This window comes from Propithecus coquereli, unplaced genomic scaffold, assembly GCF_000956105.1.
Source record: "Propithecus coquereli isolate 6110/MARCELLA unplaced genomic scaffold, Pcoq_1.0 Scaffold98, whole genome shotgun sequence".
Classification (NCBI taxonomy): Eukaryota; Metazoa; Chordata; class Mammalia; order Primates; family Indriidae; genus Propithecus; species Propithecus coquereli.
Window position 1 is genome coordinate 1,303,711 of NW_012156173.1, and position 9,440 is coordinate 1,313,150.

General features: G+C 38.6%; 1 pseudogene; it reads left to right on the top strand.

Annotated features, from left to right (window-relative positions):
* The first annotated feature begins 1,154 nt into the window (after positions 1-1,154).
* Positions 1,155-2,004, top strand: LOC105827180 (annotated as a pseudogene).
* Positions 2,005-9,440: the final 7,436 nt, after the last annotated feature.

The window sequence follows — 9,440 nt, forward strand, 5'->3', positions numbered from 1 at the left end:
AGGGATGGTTTGGAGGATTTGGCACTCACCTCCTTTTCTCTTCAAGGTTTCCTTTCTACACCAGAGCCTGAGCAATCCGGTGGCTGCACAGCTCCTCAGGGAGCACTGCCAGGTCATCATGAATGACTACCATGCCTTCATAGATCCATCTATCGCTTGACCAATCAATTCAACAACACACATTGAATTCTCTAGGTGCAAGGATAAGTAAGATAACAAGGCAGGATGCCCACCTAGTTGGGGAGAGAAGGTGTAAGTAAGGGTTACAATATTGTTATTAATAGTTAAGTGGTACCTTAGCATACAATCCACTGATGGCAGTGCTCTCTCCCTCCTTAACACGCTGAGCGCTCCTTTGGGGCTTGTATGTGCCTTGTGACAGATCCTGCTTGAAGTATTTATATTTTCAACTGTGTGAATCTTTTATTCTCTTAGGTGCTGTAAACTCCATTTTTAAATGGGATTTGCTTACTCCAGGAGGTGCTTTCTCCAAAGCTAAGCATCTTCACAGACTTGACTAACGTGGCATCGTATTTGCAGATATTTATGGCAAAGGCTAGAAATGAAAAGAATTTAAGGTTTAAAAAGTATGTGAACTAACAGCTTCAGCTTTTGATATCTGCAATACTTAAAAGATCTTTATGTGACCAAAACACAACCACAAATTTAAAATATTACCAAATTTAAAATCTAAAACTACATCAATTTCACTAAATTATAAATCCTAATGTAATAATCTCACCGTGTGTGCAAGAGAGCGAATATTTTGGATATTTTTGTTTCAAGAATGACTATATTTACAAGGGATATTTTACAAACAGGATGAGTTTAGGAATTTTCACTATTAAACACAGTTAGAAATTCTAGATCCTTAGGAATCAGTAATTCCATGTCTATGAAACTGTCCTAAAGAAATAATCAAATATGGGCACAAAAATTTAAATCTAAGCATGTTCAACATAGTACCAGTAATATTGGAAAAGCATCGAGGTAAAAAACTAAACTAGTAACAAGAGGAGAATGGACTATTATGCACCCATATAAAATATTTACATGAAATGGTTAATAATATGGTAAAATGTTAATGTAAAGTTAAAAAGTAAAAGACTTACAGACAGCTCTTTCCCATCTTGCAAGATGGCAGGTGAAAAGTTGAGAATCCAGATACTAAAGAGAAGAAACCAAAAGCCAAGAAGGCTGATGCCAGTGGCAAAGTAAAAAGGGATAACCTCAAGGCTAAAAATCTCAAGAAGGGGAAGCCCCACTGCAGCCGAAATCCCATTCTTGTCAGAGGAATCGGCAGATATTCCGATCTATGTATTCTAGAAAGGCCATGTACGAGAGGAAATACTCAGTGGCTAAAATCCAAGGTTGAAAGGAAAAAGAAGGAGAAGGTCCTTGCCACTGTTACAAAACCAGTTGGTGGTGACAAGAATGGTGGCACTCTGATGGTTAAACTTTGCAAAATGCCTAGATATTATCCAACTAGATGTGCCTCGAAAGCTGTTGAGCCATGGCAAAAAGTCAACATGTGAGACAATTGTGAGCTAGCGTCACTCCCGGGACCATCCTCATCATCCTCACCTGGTGTCACAGAGGGAACTGGACAGTGGCTTGTTACTTGTGACTGGACCTCTGTCCCTTGAGCTCCTCTGCGAAGGACAGACCAGAAATTTGTCATCACCACCTCCACAAAAATTGATGTCAGCAATGTGAAAATCCCTAAGTGTTGTCACTGATGCTTACTTCAAGAAGGAGCTGCTGCGGGAGCCCAGACACCAGGAGGGTGAGATCTCCGACACAGAAAAAGAGAAATATGAGATTATGGAACAGCACAAAGTGGATCAGAAAGCTGCAGACTCCCAAATTTTACCAAAAATCAAGGCTATTCCTCAGCTCCAGGGCTACCCGCGATCTGTGTTTGCCCTGATGAATGGAGTTTATCCTCACAGACTGGTATTCTAAATGTTTATAAAGAACCTAATTAAATAACTGAAAGATAAAACAAAAAAACAAAGACTTGCAGACAAGAATGACAGTGATCTCAGTTTTTTAATATTGCTGCCACCCCCAGGGAATGCCCTCCCAGCAGCCATATTTGTTTTCTATTCCCAATAAATTTAGGATTGGGATTGAAATTGAAAAATACTCTTCTCTGCTGACCACACATAAGGCCATGTGCACATGGAGCTGGAGAGAGAGAGAGACAGACAGATGCACTAGATGCCTGGATTTCTGATGGCTTCAAGAGTAATATCCAGGCTCTCACTGGTACCACTTCAATTCTTTCCCTTTCTACTTAAGCTGATATCATTGCATTGAAAAATTACCACATTACAAATGGATAAGCGTAGAAAACGTAAGTGCTTTTCATCTAAAAAATAGGTATGATTTTCCTTACAGCTCTCTTGGGTAGTAAGAAAACTGTGTTTAAGACATAGCCAGTAAATGCAGTACCATCCAATGATTTAAAGCAGGTCAGATGACTCATATGCTGTGGATGATTTAATATTTTAGATTAGCTCCCCTCACTGCTCTTCTCCAACATGGCATCTGGGAATTTCGAGGCCTTACATCAATTCAGCGTCCTTCTGACATCCATTGCTGGAGCAGGCAGCTAGCATAGCTTGAGGTCTGTTCTCTCATGGTTTAGCTCATCTGGTGAGTTCTGTCTACTGACCCATCCCTTCCTCAGCCCTTGCTCTTGCTGTGGGCCCCTGAAATGTGGCTATGTCTCCTATTCTACAGGTGCGTTCCTCAGCTACAGAGTCTCTTTGTCCTAACAATGGTGATCTCCTCCAGAAAATGTCTAGCCAAATGCTCACTCACTTCTAAACACCCTTGAGGACATTGGACAGGTCCTGGGATGCCATTCATTCCATAAAGAAACTGAGACTGGCTTGGGAGGGCCAGACTCAGGCCCACTGTTACCTATCTCGGCAGGTGGCAGGGACCACCTGTAAGATGACCGTTCCTGCACTTCCAGGTGGAAAGTGGGCAATGACCCCTCCCCTTCATGCCCCTCTCTCCTGCCTCCTCCTTCCATGACGTTGGCCGGAGGAGGGCAGAGCGTCATATCTCACCATGGATTTGCTTTACTTTTCCTTTCTTCTTTTTTCTTTGTCTTTTCACAAGTCACCAGAATCAGATGGGACGGGCTTTCTTCCCATGATCCTCCTTAACCTCCTCCTACAGGAAACGCTCCTCCTTCCAGTGGACATACTCCACCTGTTCCCTTCCCTGGAGCTATGTCCACCGATGAGGTGGGGTGGGGAGAAATCGGCATCCTGATAAGGGAGATATCAGGATTGTAAGGATGAATGAAGTGGATTCTTATTGCTGGGAAACCAAAAAGACTAAGGCAGCAGCTTATGCAACTCTATGCAAAAGAGGATGTTAGATCTGTAAACACACACACACACACACACACACACACACACACAAAGACTCTTGAGACCACTGTCTCTGCTTTGTTTAGGAAGTTTGGTTGTGTTCCTTGTTAACTGAGAGTCCTTGTTACAGAAAGTTCAACTAAAAAGACCATAAGGTAAAGAAAGCTTCTTCATGTTTTGAAATGTGCATATTCTGCTTAGAGCCCCATACATCAGTCCTGGCTGGAGTTTCTGCCAGCGTGTTCTTGCGATTACTTGATTCCTGTAAGTCAAGTTAGATGATGACTCAGTTTCTTTGCTGAAGAATAATAAAAGGTTCAGAAGGCTGTTCTGAAAGATCCCTTGCAGCTATGCTGCCCTGTGATTCTACAAGGCTGAATCTGGGGGGAAAGTGGGGAAGGAAGAAAACTGTCTTTCAACACTTGATTTCCCCTCCTCCACATATTTTTTCTGCACCAATCTGGTTGATCTTCCTCTAACTCAGAACTTTAAATACTTTTCTTGCTTTCTCTCTTCCTGGTGTTATTACAGTAGGCAAGTTTTTTTAAACCCTTATGTGTAAAATGATGACGATAGTTGTGCATGCATCAAAGGGCCATCGTGGCCGGGCATAGTGGCTCGTGGCTGTAATCCTGGCACTTTGGGAGGCTGAGGCGAGAGGATGGCTTGAGCCCAAGTGTTTGAGTTTACAGTATCGTACCACTGCACTCCAGCCTGGGTGAAAGAGCAAGACCCTGTCTGTAAATAAAAATAATGTTTAAAAATGGTTGTTGTAAGGGTTTGACCAGAAAACGTTCAAATCCCAAGGGATTCCAGACACTGTGGGGCAGGGCTTCTTGCTAGAACCTCAAACTGAATTTTGTAGGAAAACTCTACTTCACTTTCTTCAAGAGGTGTCTGTTTAGATAATCTTCCCAGATCAGAAGGTCAAAGTCCATGAGATAAAAAAGGTTAAAACGTATTGATCAGTGTTTTGAGAAGTGTGAGTGTTGGGAAAAGAGAAATGGTTTGAGTTAGGATACCAAGTTTGAAATCTCACTTGGGATTCTCACTAGTTCTATGAGCTTGGGAAAGTCACTTGGCCTCTCTGAGCCTCAGTTTCCTGCTAAGTGCAAAAGGTAAACATTTTTCCCTAGGAAGATCATTGGAAGTGAACAATTTTCAAAAGAAAAAAAGTGAATAGTGAATAAACATGTAAGAAGATAACCAAATGCACTAATAAGTGAGCAAATGCACATTAAAGCAGTAGAATATGCCTCAGATTGACCAAGATTTTAACATACGATAACACTGACTGTTGGCCAAAATATGGGAAATTAGGAATTTAGAGTCATTTCCGGAGACAGTGTCAATGACATAATTCCTATGCAATTAAATTTGTTTATATTGAGTAAATTTGAAAATGTATCCACGTTACAACTCATAATGCCACTTCCTCACGTATAGTCTGGAATTATCTTTTGTATCTGAGTACAAGGAAACATATCCAAGAATATTTGAGCACTTCTCCTAACAATAAAAACTTGAAAGTAAAAATGTATGTCAAAGAGGGATATATAAATTAAATGTGGTATTCATTACAACTGAATACTAGATAGCGGCTAAAAAGTATGAACAAGATTATATATATCTGTAAGATAATGCATTTTGAGATGGATGGATTTTAAAAATCTAATGTTATACCAAAAATAGAGTGCTAATGTACAAACACATGAAATCATGATAGTTGCCTCGGGGAAAAAGGAGGGACAAGAGGCTGGAAATGGGAGTAAAGGAGATTTCAACTATATGGTAACATTTTGTTCCTTTGATTAGAAAGAAAAGTAAATATGAGCAAATGTTAACTGTTCTTGATTCTGTACTTGGCTACATTTTTAATTTACTTAAAATAAAGATTATCATTATTCTGGACTCACACATATAGTCATGATACTATTACTTCAAACAGATTTATAAATTTAAAGAAAAATAATGTAAGTGAACTTTGCATTTAATTAATCTTTAAAAGCAATGAATTATAAGATGAATAAGTTCTGGGGATCTAATGTGCAGCATGGTGACTATAGTTGATAATACTGTATTGTTTACTAGAAATTTTCTAGAGTAGATGTTAAGTGTTCTTCCCACATCCACACATACACACAGTGATAACTATGCATGGTGATGGGTGTGCTAATTAATTTGATTGTGGTAATCATCTCATAATGTATGTATACATTAAATTATCACTTGTACACCCTGAATATACATAATTTTTATTTATTTTATTTATACAATAAACCTGGAGGAAAAAAGATGACCAAACTTTCCCCAATGCATCTCTTACAGACTTAAGACGGTTTATTTTGTTTTTTTGTGATATCTTTCCTTCATCCTTTCTCTTTCAAGATCTCCCTGAATGTTCATTTTAAGCTTGTCTCATCTGTATTAAAATATTGAAGTTGAGAAGGATAGCCCAAGATTAGCCATGGCATCCCATACAGCCCTGCAGATAGCTTACCCACCACCCACCTGCCTGCCCCAGCTGGACAAACATTTTATGTTTTTTATCATGCTTTTAGTAATCCTTGGTTTGCAAGGTTGTCATCCATTCTACAAACAGAATATCAGTAGCATTTGAACAGTGTGCCTCTGAAGTCTGTCATTAAATAAAAGCAACATTGAGACCATGCACAAAAGAAAAACAGCTTTTTCACAGGTGTCACCTTTATTAGGTCATGTGGCTCTCCAAAGTGAATTTTAAGGCTCTTTTGTACCCCATTGATTATTAAGTGAATCAAGGAAAAGGCATTAAAAGAAGAAGAAAAGATATTTTGAGACATTTGAAGTTCTTGAACTTTCTCCTTTCAGTTAGCAGTGATAGGAATGCACGACTGGAAGGGCTGGGGAGATGGCAACTGAAATTGTAAATCTGTGTCAACCACAATGTCACAGACTTCTAGACTTGACAGAAATCACTAAGATAACTACCCAAATTAACTGTGGCTGAAAGGGCAATGTGGGAAAGAAATTACACCAGACCTAAAAGAAAGCAGATATGAGATGGAACAGAATCAAAACGGGTATTTGAAATTGCAGCAATGGTTCCTGCATTAAGCATTCCTTCCTTGAGTCACTCATCGATCCAGTCTTGGTGTACACTATGATTTAACTCTGCAGTTTTTTCCTTATTCATCTAAGATACATACAAAACAGGCATCTCACACAGAAAAACACGATAGCATTTTCTAGTTGCCACGTCTATCAGTACCGAAGACTTGGATTTTATTGCCTGCATGAATTGTAAAGCATATTAGCTTTAACTATACTCATCGCTTTGAAGAATGAATACTGGACTGTAACAGTTTTATAGGATAATTTTGAATTTGCAAGAATTTATTTTTAACAGAAATCATTTTTCAAAGCTGGTATTTTATAACTGGTAACATATTATTGGTGTTAGACATCACAACCAATCACAAACTAGTTTCCATCAATAGGAGATTAGATTGCACAAAGCTATATTCATGAAGATATTCATCAAAATATAACTTATTATAGTGAAAATGAGGAATTTATGATAATGAAAAATTGGTAATGACCCATTTGCATTTGTTAAGTGATCTTTGGCACACTCATAAGATGGTCTATTGTTTAGCCATTCAAATGATACGCATTAAAGATTAGGTAATTACATAAAAATCATAATTAAATTAAGTAGAAACATTGAATCCACAGTTGGATATATAATATTGCAATAATGTAGATCAAAAGAAACAAAAACTTAGGCATAAAAAATGGAAGAAAACATCTGCAAAAATAAAAACTAACTGAGACTGAGAAGGTAAAAACTCTCCTTGCCCATCTTCAGGCTGGGATAACAGACCAGACCCAGATCAAGCCTGCTACCAAGTTGACAGAAGCATGATTTCTCCCAAGGTCAAGCGGTGGCTATCAAGCCTCATAATGGTGCCTTTCTTCGAGGCACTATTACTCTCTTACTGAAAAATCTTGTTTTCTGAAATCCATAGGCTGTCAGAAATTTGGCTGTTTGAAATCATATAAATAAGTATGAAGCGCCCACTCTTCATGCTGGGAGGAGTTCAGTCACTTCGACACAGAGACACAACTTTGATCTTAGCCCAGGTGCAGCGCTGCAGATAAGGGGTTTCTACATGCAGCATTTCACATCTATCTTAACGTTGGGGTTTCCAAGGAAAAACCCCCCTGGGTCTACTTTGCAGTCAGACTTCATGTTGACTCTTTAATCCACGGCCATGCTTTGCTCCGCGCCTGTCAAAACACTGCCTCTCTCAAATCCTACAGTAACCCCGTTTCTTTCTTTGGTGAGATGCCCCATGGTTCCTCTGCCATGTGATCTCCCTCACTGTAAAAAGTCAATAAACGGGATTGCCTTCACACGACAGCTTTGTCCTGCTGGTGGCCTCTGGCTAATTGGGCTAGGAAGCATCAAAATGGTTATGGTGACTGTTTCACGTGGTAGAATTGTCCTTCCTCTATGTATTTTCTGCTTTTCCAAATATGTGCTTTTCAATGAAAAATTTTCTTTCATAATGAGAAAAAGTTAGACATTATCATTTTTGAGTAAAATTAATCATGTACGTCTTACACTGCACACACATACATCACAATGCTAGCTGTAAGTAATTACGGGTGGTGAAATTACGGGTGATTTATTTTTCCTTCCTTGAATTTTTTTCCGCTAAAATTCATTACAATAAAAATGCATTACTTTTAAAAGTAGAAGTCAACAGTTGCTATTTTAAAATCTTTTGACCTGTAATTCTGTTTATTAACAAAATGAAAGCTATGTTTCTGGACAAATATGCTGGAGTATGGGAGACGGAAACACCAAGTCCAGGGTCTGGCAGAGCAGGGAGAAGCAGCTTCCTCCAGTCCAGTGGTGACGCCATTCTCCATCACCTCTGACAAGCAGAGGTGGCCTCTGTCCTCATTTCCCACTGGGCTCTGATGAGCCAGAGCTGTGGACATTATGGTTCTGTTTAGGCCTTTGGGAAGCATAGCTTACGTTACGGTCTTAGCAAGAAAAACTCTGGAAGCTTTTGACTTAGAAATACTGAAATATCTGCTCTTCAATCCTTCTTTAATATTCTAATGATTTAATAACATTTCCTGTTGAGAGCTAAGGCTTAAAAAACGTCATCCTCGTGCTTTGAACTCAAACGAGAAATGAACATTTCAGAAATGTTATCATCAGTGTCACTTATTGGTGTGGCTTTGTTTAAGTTCATCTTATGGCACTGGGCAGTGTTTCTGAGGCTCCTTGGACATCCTCAGTTAAAATGAAATGCAAAGGGGAAGAATGGGATGAAGATTTTTAAAACTTATGGTAAAATATATATAACACAAAATTTTCTATTTTAATCTTTAAGTGTGCAATTCAATGGCATTAATTACATTCACAATGTTGTACAACCATCAACAGTATCTATTTCCAAAATATTTTCATCATCCCAAATAGAAACTCTGTACCCATTAAGCAATAACTCCTCATTTTCCCTTCTCTCCTCTACCCCTATAACCTCTCATTTACTTGCTATCTCTATGAATTTGCCTGTTCTAGATATTTCGTATGAGTGAAATCATACAATATTTGTTTTTTTGTGTCTGGCTTATTTCACTTAGCATAATATTTTCAAAGTTCACAAATGGGTAGCATAAATCAGGCTTTTATTCCTTTTTATGGCTAAATAATATTTCACATATGTATATACCACATTTTGTCCATTCATCTGTTGATGGAAAGTTGGGTTGTTTCCACCTTTTTGCTATTGTGAATGGTGCTTTTATGAACATCAGCATGTGAGTATTTGAATCCCAGTTTTCAATTCTTTGGGTATATACCTAGGAGTGCAATTGTGGGTCGTATCATAATTTTATGTTTAACTTTTTGAGGAATAGCTAAACTCTTTTCCACAGTGACTCTACCATTGTACACTTCACCAGCAAAGTATGAGGGTTCCAATTTTGGGATCGAGGTAAATTTGGAATCTGATTTCTAATCCCAGCTCTTCTAAGAATTTGGTT